The sequence below is a fragment of the Ambystoma mexicanum genome, chromosome 10 (assembly GCF_040938575.1).
Source record: "Ambystoma mexicanum isolate Mex_15411 chromosome 10, UKY_AmexF1_1, whole genome shotgun sequence".
Lineage (NCBI taxonomy): Eukaryota > Metazoa > Chordata > Amphibia > Caudata > Ambystomatidae > Ambystoma > Ambystoma mexicanum.
Window position 1 is genome coordinate 711174427 of NC_090932.1, and position 26796 is coordinate 711201222.

The window sequence follows — 26796 nt, forward strand, 5'->3', positions numbered from 1 at the left end:
CTTCGATACAGCAGTTTCATGGGATCTCCTTGACTTTGGGAGGTGTTTTCCCTCCCTTGTATGCTCCACACCAACTCTCTATCGTGTTCCTCATTGGTCCCCCACCACTGCCCATCTCTCTTCTGGGGATCTCATCAGCCTGCCTCACCAGACATGGTCTATGCCAAGTCCTCTTTTCGTTTTCTGTATCTGTAGAAAATGAGGCAACTTCTGCTGGGACGTCTACCCCCGACTCATAGAAGAACATGTTGCTTTCCTCATGAACCCTGTCATTCAAAAGATTTCTTGTAAGATTTTTCATTGCTGACACACTTGGTTGCCTTAATAAAAATAAACATATTACCTTGCACATGAGTCTTGTGTTCATCAAAACAACCAATTTGTGACAGACAATGTGTTATTGCCCACTCATATACAATTCTAAAGCAAAAGATTGTCAGGATACTGAATTGCTCAGAATATAGCAGCTTCCTTCAGCCATTTCCTCTCCTTCTCTCATCTCTGATTACCTAACTGCCATTCAGGATTGGTGTGCTGCCAACAATCTTTGCCTGAACGTCAGCAAGACGGAGATCCTCCTCATAAGCACACCTTCACCCTCCTTTCCCCTCACTCTCTGGCCGGCCTCCCTTAGCCCTCCTCCTAACCCTACCTGCGAGACCAAGAACCTAGGGGTCATCTTTGTTTCCACACTTTCCTTCTCTGCCCATATCTCCGATATCTCTAAAAAGTCAAACTTCCTACTGCACCTGCTCAGAGTTACTCTGCCTTTCCTCTCCTTCCCCCAGAAGCTCACTGTCTCCAGAGCCCTGGTTCTCTCAAGGTTGGACTATTGCAACAGCCTCTTTCTAAATCTACATGCCTCTACTCTCTGCCCTCTGCAACTAATCCAGAACAGGACTGCGAGACTTGTCCTTGGCCTCAAGCACTGGGATCGTATGTCTTCAGACCCAAAATCTCTCCACAAGCTCCCAGTGGATGTAAGGATTAAATTCAAAACCCATGTCCACAAGGCTTTCTGGGGCCTGGGTCCAAAATACCTTCAGCTACCCCTCCGTAAATGCCTCCCCTCTCTAACCCTTCGCTCCTCTACCCCTAACTCCCTCTGGGTCGGCGGTTTTCCAAGAAAAAAGCTGGGGGTAGATCTCTGTCTTCAGCTGGGCCATCCCTCTGGAACAGCCTCCCTGCCATTCTGATACTTGAGGAGAACCATCTCCGGTTCCGGAAGCACCCCAAGACCTCCCTCTTTGCTTCTGCCTTTGCCCCTCCTCTCCCCTGCTGATCTGTTCTCTCTCTGCACTGTGCACCTGATCTACCATCTGTCTTCCAGGCCCGGTACCTGCTCAACCTGCCACCTACCCGCACTGCCTCCGGGTCTCCCCTTGCACTGGGGTCTGTATCTGTAACCATACAGCCCCCCCTTCTTTTTCCTGCACTTATCAGACATACTCTGTCTGCTGCCTTAAACCCAGCACTTGCCACTTGCTGGCTGCACTACCCTGTTTGTTGCCATTTATTATCTATTTATTTATTTTTTAATATTTATCAGTTCTTGCATTTGCTGCGCACTTTCCACTTCGCCCCCTTCTATGCACTTTTCCCCTTTCCCTCTCCCAAGCACTTGCGCATTCTCAATGTCACTGGGCCTAGTAAGTTTGTTGTTTTTGTTTTCTTTTGTTCCCCTCCCATCTCGTGCTCAGAAATACTTATGCACGACTGCGATATAAATAAAATATCATTTCAATTCAATATCAATATCAATTCAATTCAATGCATGATGTTAGTGCCAGCACCCATCAGGATAATGGTTACACAACTTTCAGAATAATATGGTCTAAAACTGTCTGAATAATAGGAGAAAAGAAGGGCTAGCCTCTCAAAAAAGTGTGGTGCTCCATCTAAAGCCAAAGGTTTCCTCAAAATAATATTCAGTCTGCCAAATTGCTGGCATGCAATTCAAAATAGCCAAAAACAAGTGATAGTTGAAATAAAATACATTGATTTTCCTTTAAATCTCAACAAATGGAAAACTCAAAGAAAACAGTTTATTCCTTGCAGAAGCTGTTGTAGCCCCTCCCAGGGTCAAACGTCGGTTTCTTCTAGTCCTCTGTCTGTTCGATGGGGTTGTAAACATTCTTCTGCCACAGACCAATGGTTCTTGGGGAGCCCTATGCTGCAGAGTTCTCCGGCGTACTGCCTCCTGAACAGGTTCAGTGTGTCTGTCCTCTGACAGCCCAGTGAAGACCACCCGCCTTGCTAGGGTTCAAATGTGAAGCATGTTGCTAGTCTCCCATGTCTTCCCATGCTCCTCTCAGGGTTTACCATGGACCTTTGTCATGCCCTGTCTACTGTCGGGCTGTCCTCCCTGTCCCTCAGTAAAATCAGGCTGCCTTGTTCCTCCATTTGCCTGTTTACTCTCCCTTGAATCAACACCTGACCTCTATGTCTCCTCTGTCTCAGCAGTTTCTCTCTTCTTCCTCATCTGCTTTCTAACAGTCTGAGTCAGACAACCGAATCCCAGTGCCCAAGATACTAAAGGCTTTTGCCGGGAGCTCCATCTTCCCTGTTATTGCTGCTACCCAGTGGAACTCCCTACCCTTCCACCTGGCCTTCCGCAAAGCAATTAAAACTCTGCTGTTTGTATGATCCTGCCCTCTCCCATACATGAGATATCACTGTTCTGAATTGCTTAATGCAACCGTATTTTTGCTTCTTGGAACCACAATACTGTAAAATACTATTGCATCGTAATCCTGTTACACTGACTGTAACCAGTAGCAATGTGTTTTCCTTGTAACTAAGACACATTCTTTGTAACTAAGTCACTTTCTTTTAACAGCGCCTCAATGCCTCTGGGATGAAAGTGCGCTTTATAAATAAAAGAAAATTAAAAATAAAAAACAAGTTTCAATTTGACATGTGCGGTTGTACTTTCATAGTCTATTCCATGCCTCATATATTGTAATTAGGTTATGAAATTAGTAAACAATGATGATACGTTATCCTTGTTACATGTTACTTAGACTTTGTAAATGTCATCTTAAAAAAGACATTAAAGCATAACTTCTCCTGTAAATGCCCAGCAAATAGTTTCCTTAGAGTATGTGTTAATCGCATCAGTGTATTGACCCCAAAAAGGGAGAATACAGGTCTGTGAATTTTGTACAGTTGTTGTAAAGCACTTGTTCCTGCCTTCTCTAGGGTAAAATAATGTTTCATATAAGAGTTAACTGTTCTTTAGATATAGAGACATTCCCCTAATCGGCCCCGCAGGAAGTGAGGAAACATTCCACATACTATCACGATATGCCTACATCTTTATATAGACAAAAGAAAACGTCACAGGTCATTTATCAATTTGAATCAATCGCATTACTTTAATGGTGAACATTTGAAGAAACTCTCAAACAAACCAAATACTGTATTTACTATTTATTGTACAGATTACTAAAACATATACTAAAGATATGTTTGTCACAGTTTAACAAAACCCTTTTTCTACAAAGTCTCCATATAATCTACAAGTCCCATGGTACAGTCCATTAATCATTTTAATCTACTGTACAACCTACTATATTTTCAAATGTAGTTATGGTTAAGTTGCTGGTTCCATAAGAAGAGCACTTTTTGGTTGGCTTATAACTTCGCTCTCCCTGGACGGATCCTCACCAAACTTTTGAAAAAAAGTAGTTGGGTCACTCTGAATTTTTTTACAAAGTTTGGTGAGGATTCGTTTAGGGAGGGAAAAGTTATAGGGGGGGTCCCAAAACTTTTTGTTTTCCCATAGACTGAATGGGAAAAAACTTTGCGCACGGCTACAGCCCGAACCGCTGGACGGATTTACACCAAATTCGCGGCAGGAGCGGCAGCCTGGTTCCAAAAGCGTGCTTTTATAAATTTGGTGTAAATCTGTCCAGTAGTTTTTTAAAAAATGACCAAAATGTAAGGCAACAAAATTAGTGATATCTGTGTTCGCTTCGCGGACGGACTTCCCTGTTAGCTCCGCGGACAGCACCCCGATTGACCCATGGCCTTGCGTCATGTCCGCGGACATGCGACGTGTTCGCTGATTGGACGGCGAGGGGCGTGGAGCGCGTCAGATTTTCTGTGGCGCCCGCCATCTTGTATTCGCAGTCGACCGCGTACAGCGCAGTGAAACGTGGATTAAAAATTGTATTTAGTGCCGTGTGTTGGTGTGTAAGAGTGTTTGGGGAGGGTGGGGGAGTATGAGATAGGTTCAATGTTTTGTTTTTTTATGTGCTAGACGTTTTTGTTGCGTTCGATTTGTCCGCGGAGAATACGGCTGTTCTGACATTTTGTAAATAAACTAAATGGTGGGGTGTTTAGAGGACGGAGTATGTGTCATTTTTGTTCACAAGGAAGGTAAAAATGAGCTATGAACACTCGCGGTGTACTTAATTGTTCGTAAATACACAAACTGGGGGTGTCCTCAGGACGCTGTCCATATTGTAATCTGTCTAGTTGAATGTGTTCTAAGAACACTTGCAGTTTCCCGAAATGGTTGCAATTACACAAAATGGGGGTGTTCTTAGAACGTTGTTTCTATTGTTTGTTGTCAGGGTGAAAGTGTTTTAAGACCACTCCTTTTGTCCGCTAATAGTACAATTTCCTAAGGGCATCAACCGACTTTTTGTCCACTAAAGAAACGATAAATCCGGCTGGTGTGCGCCGACATTATGTGATAATCCTATGACTGGCGCTATTGACCTGGCTGACTTGCTTTTGCGACACTAAATCATATCTCCAGCCCCTAAGCCTGATATTATCAAAGCATTCATATCCCCGCCTCTCTCCGTGACGTTACAGGGTGCGTAATCAAACACGCCCAGTTCTCTGCAGTCCTAAGTGACTTTACACAGAACCCGGAAGACAACACATATTATGTCACAACACAGCGCGCCACAATTCGGAATATGAAATAGTGATTTAAAAGCAAACAGCAAGATTGTAAATGTTGTAAAGTACATTTATTTGACATCAAATGTTTAGAGAATATTCAGCAATTTGCATTTGTCTTTGTTGTCGATCCGCAAAAGTTCATGTTGAGGCACGAGATGTTCCTTTGCGGTACAGAGGGTGTTAGATCAGCCTACAACTCAGTGCGCCACAATTCGGATTATGAAACTGTGGTCTAAAAGTAAACAGCAGGATTGTACATTTGGTAAACTACATTTATTTCACATGAAATGTTTAGTGAATATTCAGCGATTTGCTATTGTCTCTGCTGTCGATCAGCAAAAGTTTATTTGGAGCCACGCGTTGTTCCTTTGCGGTAGATAGGCTGTTGGTTTATGATAAAAGCAGTAAATGGTCGCTCTGATAATCGGAAGGTTGCTCCAACAACGAGCCATTAGACCACCCTATTGGTTGGTAGGTTGTTTGTAGCCGCTAGTACTGCATAAGGGCATATTGGTCCTTGGCGATTGTCCCATAAAATGGTGAGGGTCATGAAGTTTCATATTTGGACCTGCACCTGGCAGTTGAAGACCCCATCCGCTGGAGTCTGTAAATCGTGACATAGGCAAAATGGAGCCACATACCTGTTTTAAAAAACATAAATTAGTCTCACCAGCCGATCTTCATTAAAAATCATCATTTTATTTATTAGGGCTTGAAACTATTTGCTATCGAAGATAGTGCAACAGAGTATGTTAATAATAAAATAATAATATTTTCCCATTCATATAGCGCTAAGAACCGTGAGGTATCTAAGCGGTGCTTATTATTAACCACGGTGTGTGGTGCTCATTTATCGACCACGGAATGATGAAAGGCTGAGTTTGGCCTTGCCGAGATTCAAACTTGCATTAGCAAGCTGTGCACGGATGTCAAAGCGAGCGCTGTACTCGCTGTGCCACTTGACAGGCTGCAGTGAAGTGGCACAGCGAGTAGAGCGCTTGACCGCCTATAGAGCAGTTAAATTATTTCTATTAACCCACCCTGTGTCATTATGACAGGGGATCAATTTGGCAGTGATAGTGCGCGGTAGAAAACATTATGCCACTTTCAACGAACAAGTTCAACTTGAGCGGTCTTTTATGCTACGCTGTTGTAATTATATTTGGTATAAAATAATCTAAAGGGTTACTTACAGTACAATTGCAATTTCCATTGTCTACGAGTGGTGCAGTCCCAAAATACAACTCTGCGTGTGCCAACGATCTTTCGCATAGTGATATATTATATAAAAGTGGTTTCGTTTCAGAAATTTCATCTTTATCTTCTCTTACGTTTTAGCAACACTCCTTCAAGAAAAGACTTTCATCACAATCTCTGTCTGTCAAGGTCAAAACACAATACAACCTTATAGTCCGCTTCGTGAGCCTCTCCGGGGCCCGAGAAAAAAATGGAAGCAGCTGACCTTCACTGTGAACGAGCATACATTCTTACTTTGCAACATTCTGTGTAAAGCCATCTGTAGAAGTTGTGGAAGCAGCTGATCTTCACTGTGAACGAGCATAAATTCTTACTTTGCAACATTCTGTGTAAAGCCATCTGTAGAAGTTGTTTTTTGCACGCCATGTTTGTATATTGTTTGCGTGATATTAAAAAAAGTTTGTTTAAAGGACTTTATGGTTCTAAGTACAGCCGAAAGACCCCTGAAAATCGCAAGTTATGGTAAGCTATGAAAAATAACTGGCGCCACCACCGTGCACTGCTAAGACTAACACCCAGGACATCAAACATGACATCGCAAATGTCATTGATGAAATCACTGATGACATCACATGTGTATGTACTTTTCATGGAATTTGTGTACTAGGGATTTTTATTATAATGTTGCGAAAAAAGTGTCAAGGATATTGCAATAAATATCATACCGTTATTAATGCTTTGAACGATGCATTGACATAAATAGCATTGTATTATGGGATTCTATCTAGTATACTGAGCTACTAATGGAGAAACATAGCATTGTGTGCAGAGTACAAGATGAAAGTATAATATTTGTAATGTTAATATGTTGAATAATGAAATAATTATTGTTCTGAAATGTTCGAAAATTCACAAAATGGGTTTGTTCTGAGGACGTTATTCGTATTGTGTGATTGCTTAGCTGTATGCAATGAGGGAATGGCACAGAGAGTAAAGTGGACGCCGTCCGCGGACACCGCGGCTGTTCGTGGACAGGGTGTGCTACATCCGGGTTTTTCCAGGAAATCCAACATGGAAAGAAGACTGTACGGATCAGCCAATCAGATGTCGAGGTTGTGGATTTGTGTTGAAAGAGACTGTGTGTGGTGAAGATGGCAGAAGTGGAGAAAGTCAGGGTGTTGGTGCTCGGAGATATGTTTGTGCATGGTTTACAGCAGTACGCTGAATGCAGGCATGTTGCAAAGAACTTTGATGTGAAAGGAGTGGAGGTGGTGTGGAGCAGTGTGCCTGATTGCAATGTACAGGGAATTGTACAAGTTTGTGAGGATATGGCCACGATGAACAGTCCGCATGTGGTAGTTTTGCACTATGGTGCTTTCCATTTGGTCAAAGTCAGTGCCCCTACTTTGTTGGCTGATTTGGAATGCTTGGTTCAAGCAGTAATGAAGATCCTTCCAAATGCGAAAGTATTTTTTTCTGGATTACTACCTAGGGCAATATGGGACAATAGTTCCGTTTTTTGTCCTCAGCAAAATATTGCTAGGTGTGTCATGAACCGAGGCATGTGTGCCTTCATGCTTAGAGCTGGTATGTTCTTCTGTAACAATGAGAATATTGATGCCAGTAATGCTGTTAATTTCAAAGAAGATGGCATTTCTTTATCTTTTATGGGAAATGCCTTTCTATTTTGGAATGTAAGGGTTGCTTTGGAGAAGGTTATGTGAAGATTGTAACAGTAAAGTAAGAAAAAAAAACAAGAAAAAAAATACAAAATAACAGGTGTCTGTCAAGCATCTGTAAAAAAGGCTCTTTTCAGGGCCAACTTCAAAGGGGAAATGGGGCACACTATTTAAATTTACATTCACCACACTCAGATTTTCGATGTGTCCGCGGACATGGCGGTAGTCCGCGGACATGAAAATCACTACGAGGGGGTTAGTATGTTCTATGTTACATGAATATGAAGTCAGGGTTATTATGGTAAAGTTGTGCTACTAAAAACCTGTAAACTTCAGTAAAAAAACTTTGTTAAAGGGACGTTATGGTTAAGTTGCGCTACTAAAAACCTATGAAATTCAGTGAAAAAACTTTGTTAAAGGGACGTTATGGCTCAAAGTAAAACCGAAAAACCCCTGAAATTCGGCAGTTATGGTAACATAAGCAACCATAACTTGCGCCACCGTGCACTGCTAACACTAACACCCAGGACATCAAAGATGACATCACAAATGTCATTGATGACATCACTGATGACATCACATGGCTGGCTCTCCCTTTTTATCCTTTACTGACATATCGAAGCCACATAGTTTTCTTCAGTAACAGTCAGGAAGTAAACATTGAAAAGGTACTATATTTGTAGACTTAGGGTCCAGTCACATCATATGAAACATATACATAGCGGAAGATACAGGCTTGAAAGAGAGCAATCCTTTCTGTGCATGAAGATAATCATTATGGTTATGAGCACTTTCTCATAGATTTATTTTTATTACTCTACCTTCCCTCTATATGCTCATATTTGTATACATTATACTCACTCTCCATAGAGTGAATGGGAAAAAAATGTTGCTCGCGCCTACAGCCCAAACCGCTGGACGGATTTCCACCAAATTTGGACTAGGAGCAGCGGCTTGGTCCCGAAAGCGTGCTTTTGCAAATTCAGTAGTTTTTTTAAAATGACCAAAAAGTAGGTAAAAAAAAATTAGTGATATCTGTGTTCGATTCGCGGACACACTTCCCTGTTTGCTCCGCGGACAGTGTCCTGATTGGCCAATCGTCTTGCGTGATGTTCGCGGACATGCAACATGTTCGCTGATTGGACAGCGTGGAGCGTGAAGCGCGTCAGATTTTTCGGTAGCGCCCGCCATCTTGGATTCGCGGACGTCCCCGGACAGCGCGGTGAAACTTTGTTCAAAATGTGTATTTTGTAGAGTGTGTTGGTGTGTAGGAGTGTTTGGGGAGGGTTGGAGTGTATGAGATAGGATGAAAGTTGTGTTTTTTATGTGTTAGACGTTTTTTTTGTGTTCGATTTGTTTGCGGACATCACGGGTGTTCTGAAATGTACTAAATAAACTGACTAGGGGGTGTTCTAAGGAGTCAATATGTGTCCGTTTTGTTCGCAAGCAAAGTGAAACTGTTCTAAGAACACTCGCGGTGTCCGGGGAGTATTCGTAGGGGATGTCCTGAGGACGCTGTCCGTATTGTTCTCTGTCAAGTTGAATGTGTTCTAAGAACACCCGTGGTGTCCCGAAATGTTCGCAAATAAACAAAATGGGGGTGTTCTGAAGACGCTTCTAAGAACACTTGCGGTGTCCGGGGAGTGTTCGTAGGGGCTGTCCTGAGGACGCTGTCCGTATTGTTCTCTGTCAAGTTGAATGTGTCCTAAGAACACTCGCAGTGTCCTGAAATGTTCGCAAATAAACAAGATGGTGGTGTTCTGAAGACGCTTCTAAGAACACTCCCGGTGTCCTGGAATGTTCGTAGGGGGTGTCCTTAGGACGCTGTCCGTATTGTTCGTTGTTAAGTTGAAAGTGTTCTAAGAACTATTGCGTTGTTCTGAAATGTTCGTAGCGGGTGTCCTGAAAACGGTGTCCGTATTGTTCGCTGGCAAGTTCAAAGTGTTGTAAGAACACTCACATTGTTCGCGGACATTAAAAGTTTCCCATAGATCATAGTTGAAATGTTTGACTCTATGGATGTGATATGCTGCGGTGGTTGTTGCCAGGGCATAGAGTCTTGGGTGCATGGCCATTTGGCCATTTGGCCATGCACCCAAGACTCTATGCCCTGGCAACAACCACCGCAGCATATCACATTCATATTTGCTTATAACTTTGGGTGAAAAAGAAATGTATAAGGAACAAAGGTATTAGATACTATGGATGTGATATGCTGCTATGGTTGTCCTTATTATTGTATACTTACTGTTTGGTCTAGTAATGGGAGTCCATGTTTTTCTTCTTCATTTCTGTGATAAAAGAAAATAGCATGTTAGTATTAGTATTTTGTAATGACTTATTACATTGTATAAGCAATATACTTTTATTTTTTTTCGATCCCTTTTTTTTCATCAGGTTTCATATTATTTTTGTATGTGTAGTTTTGGGCTATTTGGTATAGACACATGTTTTCCAAAGTATTACTTCTGTTTGGGTAGTATGTGTCCAATAAATTGTTTTTTAAAATGTCTTGGCTGTTGGGATCATGTTTGGCTATTGTTTCTATATCTTCATATGATTTTAGAACTCTTTTTCTATATTTAGCTGGACCAAGACTTAGCCATACTATATTTTCAGATTTACCATACAATTAAGTACCAGTTAAACGATCAGCTGCTTCATAAGATCCACATTCTCTATGGGTGAGCATGTTTATGCCCAAGCTGTATAATTTCTGAGATACTGTTTTATCTGATGACAGGTCATTCCAGAAGTCTTGGAGCTCTGTCCTTTCTGCTTTATTTAAGTATGCTGTGACATATCGTGCAACTGCAGTAGAATGTCTGCAATGTACTGCACATCTATGTTTGCATTCCATAACTGGGCAATGATTGCATTATAATCATTGATATATTTTTCCTCTTCTTTTCTTTTTATGTAATATGTATTTTTAGGTGACTTACCTTTAACACTATGTCTAACTGAAGACATGAGGTTGTTTACTTGACCTGTATTTGTAACTGGTCTAGGGAAACCAAATCGGCATTTGGTGTAGTATTTGCCTTTGTTTTTGTATTTGCGACGACAATATTTTCCATATTTGTGTCTTTGAAATTGTAAAATTTGTACACGAAGATCACTATTTGTGGCTTCTGATGGAATTTCACAAGTGACATATTTTTCAATAAACTGTAAAACAGTGGCATCACTGTTTTGACCAAATTTAGGAGCATCTTTAATCCATAAAAGCATGTGGATATGTGGTGCTCCTCTGGCTTGGTATTCTTTTCTCCAAAAGAAGTGTTGCACTTCTCCAAGGGGAGGAACAGTTTTATTACAAATAAAATGTAGCATAGCAATGGAGCGATGGTGAACATATCTTGAAACATTAACAGGATCCAAAGTACAAAGTTCTCCAGGTGTTAGAATATCTATGTTTGTTTTGTTTTCATTTGATATGCGTAGGAAATCCTGTAAATCTTCCCATGCATATTCTGCACAACTTAATGTAACAAAACAAGTGGGTGGGCCAAGGTTTCTGATCATACAACGTACATCTCCATGACGTCGAAACCAGTACTCTTTAGTACCACGCATATTTGCTAATAGATTTGTAATATTTGATTGTAAAACCTCATCCTTTTGTTGCACTTTCTCTAATAATTGTGTAGCTGTCATATTTTGAAAGTGTGATCCTGATTTTAATATGTGTGCAACTCCGTAACATGCTAGTTCACTTTCAAAGAGTAGGTGGAATATGTATTCCACATTTTGTCTAAATCTGGGATCTTCAGAATACATCCATACTGAGCGGTATTCTGAAGCTGATATTTGAATAGGTCTATCATCATACCTTCCTCCTTTGCCAGTAGGAAAGAATAGAGGAAAAGCACGTGCTTCTATACTTTTTTCCCATATACTGATTGGCGATCCTTTTGTTTGACGCATTTGGTAAGTTTCCAGTACATCTTGTACGGTGTCATTACAGTGCAAAGGATGAATTGTATAATGGTCTAAAGTATTTGATATTGTAGCAATATCTAGTAGCTCGAATTGACCAGCTTCTTGTGTTTCTTGAATTATTTCAGTTGTATCTTTCAAGTTTTCTTCAATATTAATTTCTTTGTAATATTCATTATTCTCTTTAAGATATTTGAAGGCTTGTCTAACGTTATATAAATCTACCAGCTGTTGCCATATTTTTTTGTCTTTTGTAGGTACTCCATTTACTAATATAATTAAAGATTGCTGCATTGGACGTTGCACTCCTAGAGTATGCACATTTTCTTTTAGATTTAATGGTAAATAAACTAATTTTCCACAAATGCCTTTTACCAATTCAGAGGGAGGTAATTTTGCTGTTTTTGGTTGAAGGCGTATTATTGCTTGAAATGGGTGTACTGTTTGAATTATGATGCTCTCATATAAATTAAGTTGTTGTAGAGGTTTTGGTACTGGGTATAATTCCAAATTATTTATGATAGAATGTGAAGGAGTTTGGTTGTTGTCAAGTTTTGTAGTGCAATAACTGCAAAGTATTAAGGGCTCAGTTATTTCATATTTGTTTTCTGCTAGAAGGTAGAGAGCTAATTCAATCAAACCATTTAGAATCTTCATTGTCTTCTATTTTGTATGATAGGTCCACAGTTTTTGTGTTACTTTTACAAAAAATTCTACGGCCACATACACATACATGGTTTGGTACTTCAGCTGATGTACTTTTAAATTTTAGTATTTCTTTTTTGTATGTGTTTAGCAAAAGGTTGCCATGTGTAGAATTGTTGCTTAATTGGTTTAAAGCTATTTCATTCTGTAAATGGCTTTCACTTCCAAAATATTTTTTCTGGATATAGTGAATTTCTTCAAGTAGGTCTTTTGCTGTACCATGTAGAAGGATGTTATTTAACTTTGCTAGTGCTAAAGCAGGACTTTTAGCATAGTACAGTTTATAGACTAGATTTCCTATAGTTGAATGATGTGTTGATATCCTTTTGATATCATGGAAAGTGGTTTTACAAGTAGGTCCTGTAATGCAGGCCAATGAATGTCCTTGTAGTCCTGTGTACTTGCGCACTGGACAGGTATCTATATTTTGCAGTAATTTAATTTTGATTTTGTCTTTGCTTTTTACATATTTATTGAGGAATTGGTGTAAAGATTTGAAACATTGTTTGGGAATGTTACACATTGACGTGCATGGCCATTTGTACACTAGACGTTCTGATTCAGTTGAATGGAGGGATAATTCTACGTTTTCAGGGCATATTTTTTTAAGGAGTACTTCTTGTTCAATTATGGTATTATTCACTTTTTCATAACCTCGACCACTGCTATTTATGGCAATTGTATTTGTTTGCTTTTTTTTTGTACGCTTCTTCATTAAAATATGGTTATGTGCTCGTAGTGTGATTCCATTCACCTCCGCAGATACTTAAGAAGTTCTTTCTGTTGACATTTCGCTTATTGAGAAGTCTTTTTTGTAATTTAGTTATTAGTTTTGTTAGTGGTTTCATTTTGTTTAACAGTAAAATAAATACATTTCTTTTGAGAAGAATTGCACTGTCCATCAATGCTTCTAAGATTAATTTCCTACGATAGGTTTTAAGCTTTGAACCTGATTTCTCTCCTGTTTTTATAAGATTTTGAACGACTTTGTGACAGTATATTTTGGCTAAAATACTTGTCTTGGTATGTTTACCTTGCACTATATTAACATTTGAAGAAGTAGTTTTATCTGTACTGATAGCTGATTTTCTGTTAATTGTTTTTTGGTTTGTTTTACATTTTGATAGAGGAAGCGAAGTTGTTGTACTTGAAACTTCTGCTCTACTTTTGCGTTGCTTTCTACGGACTTGTCTTTTGGTAGGCATTCTTTAGGGTCTGTTGAAAAAAATAAAGAAGATATGGGTTGGGGTGTTCTGGAATGTATGTGTGCTGTGTGCATGAGTGTTTGAGTAAGATGATAAAGATGTATGTAATGGTGTGTGATTGTGCATTGGGAACTAAAACTAGTAGGGATAGGTATTCTTGAATGTATGTGTTACTAAACTGGGGTTCAGATGACAAAAAAAAGTAAGCTAGTGGTGTGGAAAAGTACAAATAGTAAATCTAATGTATACAATTAAAACAGTTGTTTGTTCTATAATATGAAAATTGTAGTGGTTCAGTTGGCTAATTTGTGTGTCCAAAAATAGAAATTTGTGGGCCATTCTGGCTGTAAATCGCAGTTTAAGACATGGACATTTTTGGACAAAATGGTACAAAATCTCTATTTTAAGAAACCAAAATAGCTGGTATTAATGTTATAGTATATTTGATTAATAATACAAATATTATGGTGATATTTTACTTACTTTTTTTTTAAATTAACAGGTAACTTCTTAGTTTTTCTTTCTTCTTCGAATTCGGCTGCTTCTTTTCAGGAAACTGGTCTTCACTGCAATTGTAAAAGCTTCAAATTAGTAACTTTGTTTGTATATAGCACTGTTTTTAATTTAGATATTGATTTTTTTAATTGAAATCATCAGTGCCTTCTGTAAAACCATTAAACTGATTTATTTACATAAGATACATTGCATCAGTTCAGTACATATGATATGTTCTTAATGAACAAATTGTATTGAATGACTAACTGTAGCAAAAAAAAATATCTTTACTATGTCTTGTGAAATTTATAATATATTAGTGAATACCACTATTTCTGTAAGTAAACTGTTCTAGGTAATAGCGCCTCAATGTCATGTCTAATTTAAAGTAATTAAGTAAATAAATAAATAAAAACAAAAAATATGAAATTGTATAAGTATTTTTATAAAGGTTTAAACATAGATTGTGTTTGCATGCAATTTTGTTTGAATATATGTAGTCTATATATTTCATTTAAAAAATGTTAGTTTAACATGATTTGAGTGTGTGTGTATAAAGAAAGTAAAAAGTATAAAGGTTTATAAGTGATAGTTGATTTTAGGAAATTGAAAAAAGTACAGTAAATTCATTTTACAGATTTTACAATGTAAAAGTCTGTTTGAAAATGTGTTCATCTCATAGCTCTCAACTCACACGCTTTTGGCGGGTGTCACACATCCTTGTAAAGGGCAGACTCGCCTGCCAAGCCTCCTGCACGCCCATTCATTCCAATGGGCGTCTCACCCGCCAAAAACAAAATCGGGTGATTTCACCCGCCTGTAAAACAAAAATGGTTGAGAGCTATGTCATCTACTATACAGAAAATATGCATACCTGAAGTTTGTGTTCATGCATATGGATATGCATGGAGCTGCAAGTAGAAATCTTGAAGACTTGTACAGTATTTCTGGTAGATGCTGCTTGCCAATGATATGACAATTGTACTCAGAGAGATTCAGAGTACATTTGCAGTGCTGATCTATGATGATGCAGTTCGATGTAGAGGTCTTGAATGTGATTGGTGCATGGTCATGTGATTTTTGAGGTACATCTAATGAGGTAATGGCAGAGAGAGTGTAGTGGAAATGGTAGAAGGGCTGTTCATGTTACGATATGTCCGCGGACATGGCGGTAGTTCGCGGACATCGGGAGTTACATCCGGGGATTTTTGGGTTCAGAAGTCATGCAAATGAGAATAAGCACTGAAAGGGATTGGTCAGGAAAGTTTGGTGGGTGTGTTGTGCCAGGAGAGATTTTCTCAAATACTCAAATACTCTTTTTGCTGAGAGAACAAAAGATAGCTATGGCTGTGTGTTTCAGAAAACAGATTGTTTGGATTTTAGGAGATTCGTGGATACATTGGTTGAAGGTGCATGCAGAAAGCTGTGGAGTAGCTGTAGATCTTCGATTCCCACATGTGGAAGTACACTGACATGGAGTACGTGGAATGAAGTGGTTGGACTTGCTACCTCTCTGTGCTACTTTGGAGACAGAGCAACATCCAGGCATAATTGTAATTCATTGTGGAGGGAACAGTTTAGGACATGTGACTGGAATTTTTTTGCAATTTGCTATGAAAGAAGGACGTAGGAAGGTTATGGACATGTTTCCTAATTCTCAAGTGATATTTTCACGGATTGCGCAGAGACAAATGTGGCTTCGTTCTTCTTCATTTGGTCCACAGATGGAAAAAGCAAGGCGCAATGTTAATAAGGCTGTTTGTGGCTTTCTAAGAGATTTTGGCATGTCTTCTTTTCACAATGAAAATATTATGTTTTGTAGTACATACATTTTTCGCAGAGATGGAGTCCATCTTACTTATGCTGGCAATCAGATTTTTCTGAGAAATGTACAAAATTCATTGCAACCTTTTTTGGAATTACAACAACGATTTTGAAGTAGATGTTAAGCATTTACAATTTTTGACTTACAAACACCACCCAAAGGCTCTTTTCAGAGCCACCACTTCTTTCCAGAGAAAATTACAATGTTTGTGATGGAGTAGCAACCCAATTTTTTTAATGTTCGCGAACTGTCCGCGGATTTCTAAAAAATACAAAGAGCCCTGCTTCATTTATTTTCACTTCTAATTTTTAACTGGGAAAGGCGGCTCTGAAAAGAGCCTTATTTTTTTTTGATTTTTGTAATTTTGTATTTTTTTTGGTTTTTCAGACACGACACACTAGGAGAGGAGGGTAAAGGAGGGTAAAGGGGAGGACACCAACCACAGGGATAAGAAAGGGCGAGCTGAGAGAGGAAGATGTAGAGTGGGTTTTATTTGGGTAGTGAGCAGGTCTTCTCGTGCTCTGAGACGATAGTCTCAAAAGCACTCCAAAGTCGCTCCCCCCTGCAGAGTACTGTGTCACAGTACATACATACAACTGTGACCCTCAAAAGGTAAGGGTCATCAGCATTCTGTATGGCCTGTGATGCAGCTTGAGAAAGACGCTGTCCCACAGAGGTGGTCCTTGTGGTGACAGGATCAGAAACCGAGGATGAAGTAGAGGAAATCAACCTGCTACGCTCTTCGCAAGGTACAACCCTGCGAATAGCCCCAGAGTGAAATGACCTCAGGTGTCGCTTCATAGTAGTGGTCCCAAAGCTGTAGTTACCGTGCTTCCTGCGACTGAGTATTTGCACTCATTGCAGGTAACATGGTTCGCAAGAGCCTTAGCACCATTCCCATGAATGATAAATAACCGCCACACCGAAGACTCATGCCTAGTGCGGGTAGTAGGGATTTCCTCTACCTTATTCTCATCATCCTCTTCTTCCTCCTCCGCATCCTCAGTACTGTTCCCCTCTTCACGCCCTTGGGGAGGTGGTGGTGGTGGAGGGGGTGCTGGTGGTGCTGAAGCAGGTGCAGCACCAAGTGGCAGTTCAGCAGCCAAGGATGCCATCTCGATGATGGTGTAGTCTGCAGGTGGCAGCAAAAATCACTGTGTTCTGAAGAATAGCCAGAAACACAATGGGAATAAGCTCTTGGGCGTGGTCTTTTATAGGGGTGCTTGTGCGCGGTCCGCAGACATGCGCACTGTGCGCGGACAGATCGAACACAAAAAAAGGATCAGAAAGTTTCAAAAGGTATATAGAAAATCAAGATTGCTATGTGGGACTTTTGCCATGGTGAGATTTTATTGAAAACTATTATGGATAACTGAAAATGTACTTTTAAATTGTTCGGGGACACGAACAGTGTCCGCATTTCAGGACACACGATGAGCGTGGGCGCGGTCATATGATCTGTTTGCGAACTAGTCTGCGAAGGAAGCACCTGTCCGCAGGACACCAAGTACACGGAGATTGGTTAGTGCATGCGCATTGATGTCCTACGGACACTGTTCGGGTTCTGAAGTGATTAAAAGTGCATCACACGTGAAACGAACATTTCAGGACACCGCATGTGTTCTTAGAACAGTTTAAACTTGGTAGCGAACAGTAAGGACAGATATAGTGTTCTTCAGGACACGTGTAATTTAGTTTATGTACGAACATTTCAGGACACCAATTGTGTTCTTAGAACAGTTTCAATTGGGTAGCGAACACTACGCACAGGTATAGTGTTCTTCAGGACACCTCCATTTTCGTTTACGTACGAACATTTCAGGACACCAATAGCATTCTTAGAACAGTTTGAACTTGCTAGCGAACAGTACCGGACAGGTATAGTGTTCTTTAGGACACTTTAATTTTTGTTTGTTTACGAACAATTCAGGACACCGCGTGTGTTCTTAGTACAGTTTCATGTTGCTAGCGAACACTACGAACTATTGTACTGTTGTTCAGGACACATCATTTTTGTTTATTTACGAACATTTCAGGACAGCAATTGTGTTCTTAGGACAGTTTTAGGTTCATAGTGAACATTACGGACAGATATAGTGTGCTTTAGAACACTTTAATTTTTGTTTCTTTACGAACATTTCAGGACACCACGTGTGTTCTTAGAACAGTTTCAACTTGCTAGCGAACAGTACGAACAGGTGTGGTGTTCTTCAGGGCACCTCCATTTTCGTTTATCTACGTCCATTTCAGAACACTCGCACTGTCCGCGGACACATTTATTGTTTTTTTTAAAAAAGAAACAGAAACTATTCACAATACAATATAAAAATTAAACTTTATTTAACATATATTAATAATTTATGACAGAGAAGGTGAGGCAGAAACAGAAACAAAAACAGGAGAATTTGGGGTTTCAACATGATTGGTATTAGGTGAAGAAGGGATGGAAATCTCATCAAAATGTTTTGGATTATGGAGAGGTTTTGGGGATAATTGACTGGGATATGGTGAGGAGGGACAAGTACATGTGGGGCAATGGTATGACGTTTTTGTTTTAAAATGATCTTCAACAAAAGTTTTCAAATTATTAAAATTGGTCAACAATAAATCAATTTTTTCTTTTATGTTGTCAAGCGTGTTTTCCATAACAGCTTCTTCAGAGGTAGTTTCTATTTTGTTATGCTCTGTACAAAAAAAATATATATGCTAAATGTATACAAAATAATAATATTTAAATGGTTTATAAAGTGTTTACCATTAGTTTCAGTATCTTGTGACATTTCCTCATGTGGGAAATTGTCCTCTAGCCATTCCAGAGTACTAGACATTTCTGTGAGAAAAAAAAAAAAGATAATATATTTTTTAATCTAATACAGAAAGTTTATAAATATATGAGTAAAATATATGAGTAAAATGAAGTACACTTACTATTTCTGGTAAGATAAGTCCTATGTCCTATGTATTCAGTGGGTCTGGTCTTGTTCTCAGTTCTGTTGTGTCTGTGAGGTAATTATGTTGGAAGCCAATTTATGTTCTTGTGGTATATTCCATTTCAGAACATATTGTATTTAAATGAATGGTTAGTGTGTTACATATATGGGTTACATTTCTTAGGTATTACTATATATAATGTGTTTGTGTGCTGCTTTTTGAATTTATTAAATGTTCCTATATTATGATATAACAATCAAACATACCCCACCACCCCCCCACCACAGTTTTTAGGTAGTGGTACTGTTCTCCGAACATGTCCGCGAACATTAAATAAGTTTTTCAACATTATTCGATGCCCTCATCAATGGAGTCACGATGTTGCCTGATCTCCCTCCTCATATTTGTTTTAGCTACAGCAAGATCTTCATTGTAAGAGTGAATTGGTCAAAATGGTCTAATTGGCTTGAGTCCAGGGTGAAATTGCATCCCAGATACCAGGTCATAGATAAAACTCTCAATGTTATTCACATTAAAGTTAGACATTTTCCAATCCAATGTTGTGGAGTTCTAATGACATTTAAATTTTGATTTAGAATATGGATATTTGGATCAGACCAGTGGATTGCACTACCTGCAGAATTAACTGTTAAGTGCAACTGGCTAGTACAGTTGATCAATACAATATCAAAGGCCACCGAAAGAATCGCATGATCACTCCAACAATTTCTAAACACTGAATATGAAGAGCAACAATAAGGTAATCGTCAATGAAGATATAGACCAATATGGAAGAACTACTCCCTCTATTCCAGATATGCATTTCAACATTATTCGAGTCACTGGGCAGTTTTACCCACAAGTGGCTGCAGCCAAAACACACCAAAGCCAAGACACCAGGATCTTCCAGCTTGGCATTTGGGAGTCATAGACACCAAGGGGGTAATTCATAGATTTCAGCGCATAGGCAGCGCACGCGAACAGCGCAGAGAGGGATCGTGCGCCAGCATGCCCAGCCATATGCGCTAAACAGCATTCTGGTTCACTTTGTATTCATGGAATTCCCAAGGCAAAAAGAGCCCTGGCGCAGAGAACATCCCGCAGCGCCAGTTACGCCCCCAAGAACACCCCTCGCGCAAGGAAACGCCATCAAAATCCCCAATCCAGTGCGAAGGGCTGCGCTAACCCTGGACCAGTTTACAGGGCCGCTACACAGCAAACGCCGAGCAGGGAACGTGTATTACTCGGGTGCGCTGTAATTATCATACGCGGTAAGGCCTGTGCGAGCGGGGTACGTGTATTACTGGGGTTTGCGGGGAGTTTCACACGGGATAGGGCCTGTGCGAGCGGGGTACGTGTATTACTAGAGTTCGTGGGGAGTTTCACATGCGATTGGGCCTGTGCGAGCAGGCTATGAGCATTTGGGGGGTACGCAGGGAGTTTCACATGCGGTAGGCCCTGTGTGAGCGTGGTACGTGGATTTCGGGGGTGCGCAGGAAGTTTCACACGCGATTGGCCCTGTGCGAGCGGGCTATTTGGATTTCGGGGGTGCACGGGAAGTTTCACACGCGATTGGCCCTGTGCGAGTGGGGTACGTGAATTACTGGGGTTCGCGGGGAGTTTCACATGCGATTGGGCCTGTGCGAGCAGGCTATGTGTATTTGGGGGGTACGCAGGGAGTTTCACATGCGCTAGGCCCTGTGCGAGCGTGGTACATGGATTTCGAGGGTGTGCGGGAAGTTTCACACGGGATTGGCTCTGTGCGAGCGGGGTATGTGGATTTCAGGGGTGCACGGGAAGTTTTACACGCGATTGGCCCTGTGCGAGCGGGGTACGTGTATTACTGGGGTTCGCGGGGAGTTTCACACGCGATTGGGCCTGTGCGAGCAGGCTACATGTATCTGGGGGTACGCGGGGAGTTTCACATGCGGTAGGCCCTGTGCGAGCGTGGTACGTGTATTTCGGGGGTGCGCGGGAAGTTTCATATGCGATTGGCCCTGTGTGAGCGGGATATGTGTATTTCGGGGGTGCGTAGGAAGTTTCACATGCGATTGGCCCTGTGCGAGAGGGGTACGTGGATTTTGGGGGTGCGCAGGAAGTTTCACACGCGATTGGCCCTGTGTGAGCGGGGTACGTGTATTTCGGTTGTGCCCGGGAAGTTTCACACGCGATTGGCCCTGTGCGGGCGGGGTATGTGTATTTTGGGGGTGTGTGGGAAGTTTAACACACAATTTCGCTGTCAGAGCGGGGTACGTGTATCCAGTGGGGTGCGCGGGGAGTCCCACACGTGAATTGGCAGTGTGGGTCCTCCCAGGTTTGCCCTCTAGCCCCTCCATGGGCCCTGCAGGCAGCCCACACCACAGGGGACTACCATGCACCCCTGGTCATGTCCCGCAGGCAGCCCATCCACCATGGGCATGCCCCCCAGCCAGGCCACATGTCACCTTGCACTAGTGATCACCAACTCATGTCCCCCTGCACCCCCACCCTCCAGCAGTGAGGGTCACCTCCCATCAGGCCCCCACTCATGTCCCACTCATGTCCCCCTGCACCCCCACCCCCCAGCAGTGAGGGGCACCTGCCAGTAGGCCCCCTACTCATGTCCCCTTGTACCCCCACCCCCAGCAGTGAGGGGCACCTGCCAGCAGGCCCCCACTCATGTTCCACTCGTTCCCCTGCAGCCCCACCCCCCAGCAGTGAGGGGCACCTGTCAGCAGGCCCCCACTCATGTCCCCCTGCACCCTCACCCCCCAGCAGTGAGGGGCACCTGCCAGCAGGCCCCCACTCATGTCCCACTCATGTCCCCCTGCACCCACACCCCCGAGCAGTGAGGGGCACCGGCCAGCAGGCCCCCAATCATGTCCCCCTGCACCGCCACCCCCCAGCAGCGAGGGGCACCTTCCAGCAGGCCCCCACTCATGTCCCCCTGCACCCCCACCCCCCAGCAGTGAAGGGCACCTGCCAGCAGGCCCCCACTCATGTCCCCCTGCACCCCCACCCCCCAGCAGTGAAGGGCACCTGCCAGCAGGCCCCCACTCATGTGCCCCAGCACCCCCACCCCCCAGCAGTGAGGGGCACCTGCCAGCAGGACCCCACTCATGTCCCACTCATGTCCCGCTGCACCCCCACCCCCCAGCAGTGAGGGGCACCTGCCAGCAGGCCCCCACTCATGTCCCCCTGCACCCCCACCCCCCAGCAGTGAGGGGCACCTGCCAGCAGGCCCCCACTCATGTCCCACTCATGCCCCCTGCACTCCCACCCCCCTGCAGTGAGGGGCACCTGCCAGCAGGCCCCCACTCATGACCCCCCTACATGACATAAAGATGCACAATCATGGCCCACTTCTACACCAAAATACCACAGCACGCCACCCCAGTCTTGAGACGCAATGATTTCCCAATCCACCCCACACTGACATGCCTATCTCAAGACACAAACCAAAAGTCAACTATGTACATCAACACATGTCCGTCACACACACACACTGGTTGGCATTGATTGTGTAAACCCACATTTTCACATGCATACACCCAATGAGCGAATCACACACATGGAAGTAAAATATCAAAATGTATTATGGACAAAAATAAAGCAATGAAATGAAAGCATAAAAAATAGCAAACATGAAATGAAAAGCATGTCCAAAAGATGAGTAAATGAAAAGTATAACCAATCCAAAGAAATCCAAAAGAAAAATAGTCCAAACTCTCCCTCCACCAAAGCAAATCCAAAGGAAACGTAAAAAGAAAAATCCATTAATCCATGGTGAAATCCAAAGAAAAAGTTCAAATTAATCCATTGTCCAACTATGTACAATCCATTGTCAAAAAGAAAAATCCATGAATCCATGTTCAAATCCAAATGAAAAGTTCAAATAAATCCATTGTCCAACTATGTACAATCCATTGTCAAGGGTCCATGAGCCCAACAAAAGAAATGAAACCTACCTAAGAAACTACCCAAGAAAAAAACTATATACAAATGTGTGGGGAACAGTCTAATCACCCCAAATCAAAGGAAAACAAAAATGAAACCTAACACTAAAAACTATTTACAATGGCGGTGGGCTAGTCCGATGGCTCACTTTTCGATGTCCCGGGCAAGGGCATCATTGAACTCCCGCTCAATGTCCTGGAGGTGGTACTCTTCATGGCCCCGAGGGTTCGCAGGGACGATGCCATGTTGGACTCCAACTCCCTGCGAATAGCCTCGAGGCACTCGGCCCGCCTCAGTGCCCTCCGCATGGAGTTCTCCGCCCTGACCATTGTGAGCCGTGCCTCTTCCACCCGCCGCTGCTCCGCACCTATGGCCTGGCCCAACCGCTGCCACACGGAAGACACTTCCAATCCTGGGTCCTCCTGCCCTCTGGCCGATGCCTGCCCCTCCGATGTTGAAGGCCCCGAGCCATCATTGCTCCCACCTTGTTGCTGCTGCTTCTGTGCCTGCGCCCTGGCTCTTGCTGCCTGCACGTCATCCTCCGGCTGGGGTTCAGTTGTCGTGGTGACCACCCCTGCTGGATGTCCAACTCCCGACTGTGGCAGGGATGCGTCCTCCACCAGCCTGGCCGCTGGGTCTGAGGCAGCTCCACAGGATACCCAGGTGATACATGGGTGGGAAGATGGCATGGAGGACGACTGGCGCTTAGGGGGTTCAGGTGAGGAGGGGGTCGCAAGAAGGTCCAGCACACGGAGGAATCCAGCACTGGTGACCCTTCCCAGTAGGTCAACGCGGTCAAAGAGGCATCCGAAATGACGTGTAGTGTCTTCACGAAAACACTGCAGGACACCTTGCATGCCCCGTTGACGCAACGCTATCCCAGCCAGGACAGGCTCAACCCGGTCCCGGATACCCAGGTCCGCAGGGAGAGGAAGGCCAGTTGTTGTGCGCTCATCCCCTCCCTGAAAACGGGTCTGGACGTAGGCATCCCTGCTTGTGCCGGATGATGCAGTCACAGGATCAGGGACAGGATTACACAAGGCACCTCTGCGGTGGACTGTGCTGCCTCCTGTCCCTCCCCCTGCACTGCACCACTAGCACCAGTGGAATCCCCACCTCCAGACCCTGTGTGTGTCCCTTCCGCGGCCTCCTCCTCCACCAAACCCCCCACCAACCTGGATGACTCCATGCCATCTTCCTCCATCGGACCCTTTGGGGTCTCAGCTGACCCTTCTGCTGCTGAGGAGTCCACCTCTGACCTCCGCCTCTTGGACCTACCCTCGGCAGCTGCGGCCTGGGACGCAGCACCAGACTCCTCACTCCCCGACGAGATGACAATCTGGGAGGGGAGCCGGGCCTTGCGTCTCCGGTTGGTGGTGCGATCCCTGCCGCTTTGCTCCACAGCACCCTCTCTGCCCTCTTCATCAGTTGACGCTGCAGACAGGGAGAGATAAAACACAGGCATCAGGGCACTGTACAATGGACTGATACACACATGACAGTTGTACATGGGTGGCATTGTCAAACTTCAGACATGGCATCACACTCCCCAACACACATGTCATTTCAACTCACACACATGAGCAATTTTACAGCAATATTGCACCAGGCAGCACCATCCATTCACAAACAACAGCACGAGCAGCCGAAGGTGAGCCTGACGTCACATGAAACACAGGGAGTGCACAGCACATGCACACATGCCACCAGACCTACATGCATGTGTACATCTCCACAAACTGTCGCAGTGATGACATCCCCATCCATGTCACATCTGGCATTCTGCCTTCTACATGTCAGTGTCACATGCATCCATGTTGCATCACAGTTGCACACTTGTCAAATACACACACATGAACACAGTGCAGATACATGCAGCAGGAACCACCATGCATGTGTGACACCAGAACCATGCCAACATACATACACAGAAATTCAAACATGTGTGCTCCCACACCTGCATTTGGCCAGCATACTTAGCAACACAAACACCATCAATGTGTCTCACACATGAGAGGACTCACAGGTGTCAGCCTCATGCCCCTGTACATACACATCCATACATGGCCCTACAAAAGCACATGTGCAACCTGCACACTACTGGCACACCACAACACGCACAGCGTCCAATCAGTATGCATGTACACTTACCGCTCGACTCCAGACGGGTCTGCCTCTCAAGGACCTGGACATGGAGCGCTGGGCGTATGCGTTCCAGGACCCTCATTTGGTGGTCTGACAGCTGGCCCCGGCACCCCTTGGCATCCGCTGCCTTCAAGAGGTGCTGGGCCTTGTCGAGGGTCCTGGACCTGAAGTCCTCCCAGCGCTTCCGGACATGTTTGATGTTGCGGACTGCCACCCCCTCCTTGTTGATGGCAGTCACAATGTCCATCCAGATCATGGTCCGTCCTTCATTGTCGGCCTGCAAACTTCCAAAGAGGGCATCATACTGCCCCATGACTTGCTCCACCAGGACACCAACTTCCCTGGCACTGAAGCTGGTGGCCCTCTGTCTCTCTGGCTGGGGGTTGCCAGTGGTGCCAGATGCTGTTGTGCCCGACATGGCAACCCCAGAGGCAGGTGTGGGTGGGCAACTGGGTCCTGGGGCTGGGCTGTGGAGCGATGGTATCCCAGTCGGGAGTCTTCAGTTCCAGCAGGGGTGGTCACAGCAACTGCACCCCTGGCTGACGTGCAGGCAGCAAATAGCAGGGCACGTGGGCAGCCAGCAGTCAGGGAGCAGCAGATGGCAGGTGGGAGCGTGCTCGGGGCTCTGGGGGGCAGGAAAATGGCCTTTTGGGCAGGAGCATGGTCTTCCGTGTGTATTCGTGTGCCCAGCTTCATACGGAGTGATTTGGCACGTGAAAAATGTGCACATCTGCGTGTAATTCGAGGAAAGGCCCTTAGCGCGTACGCGCGTCAGGGACATTAGACGCGCAGGCGTTGCCCACAACACGGGTGCATAGTGAATCAGCACATGAGAAAACTGCATGTCACCGTGCTATTGGAGGAAAGGGCCTTTGCGCGTAAGCGTGTAAGTGATGTTTCACGTGTGGGCTGGCTTAAAAGGTACGAGAAGCACGCTATTTCCTTGTACGTGCTTTTTGAGGAGAGCGAGCGGGTGTATCTTGTACTTCTTGTCAGTTCACACGCGATTACTTCACAACGTTTCCAGTTCGTCCTCCCTGTTTCCTCAGACTGCGTTCTTTTCTTCTTTTGGCGGGGGTATTGCCTACGCGCACACGCACGTCTTTTTCACGTTCTTTTTCAAGGCAGACGGTGAGTCGCGCACGTATTTTCCAACTGTGGTTACCCCCGTGTGTTGTGTACCCCTTCAGAGGTCATTGTAGGCTGCGTGTAACATGTGTACTCTTATTTTTGTGTTTCTGGGTGCCACAGCGTAGTGCAGGTTTATTTTTCCACGCACGTGGTCTACCAGGGGTTGCGTGCACGTGTGCTTTTGTTTTTGGGGTGCCTGTGCGTTGCGTGACCCATCATCTTCCCCCAGGGGTCACATACAGTCTTGCTAGAGCACTAGGGTACAAATTCCATCTAGTACCCTACCCCTTCCACCCCAATTGCCCAGGACAATTGTTTACTGCAACTCCCATACGCACAACAACATCAGTGCCATGGTTGGGAGGTGACCAAGCAGTAAGGGAGGCAAAGGTGGCCGACCTCCAAAAGGTGGGCGTGGTGGGCGCGGTAGGGGACGTGGCCAGGATTTGCAGGCTGTCCCTACACCCCCGTGTGTGGAGGACCAATCAGGGACACCCATGCCCCCCCCATGGTTGTGGGAAACGTAGCTGACCCCATCCCAGCTCAGCCCTTGTTGGACCAGCCCATTTTGGCACCTGAGCCGGCACAGGATGACTCGCAGGCTGACTTCCAGGTCAGCAAGTCTAAGCCACGTGTGGCGGTGCAAGTTGCTGTCACCAGGCCACGTGGATCTGCCAAATAGGCA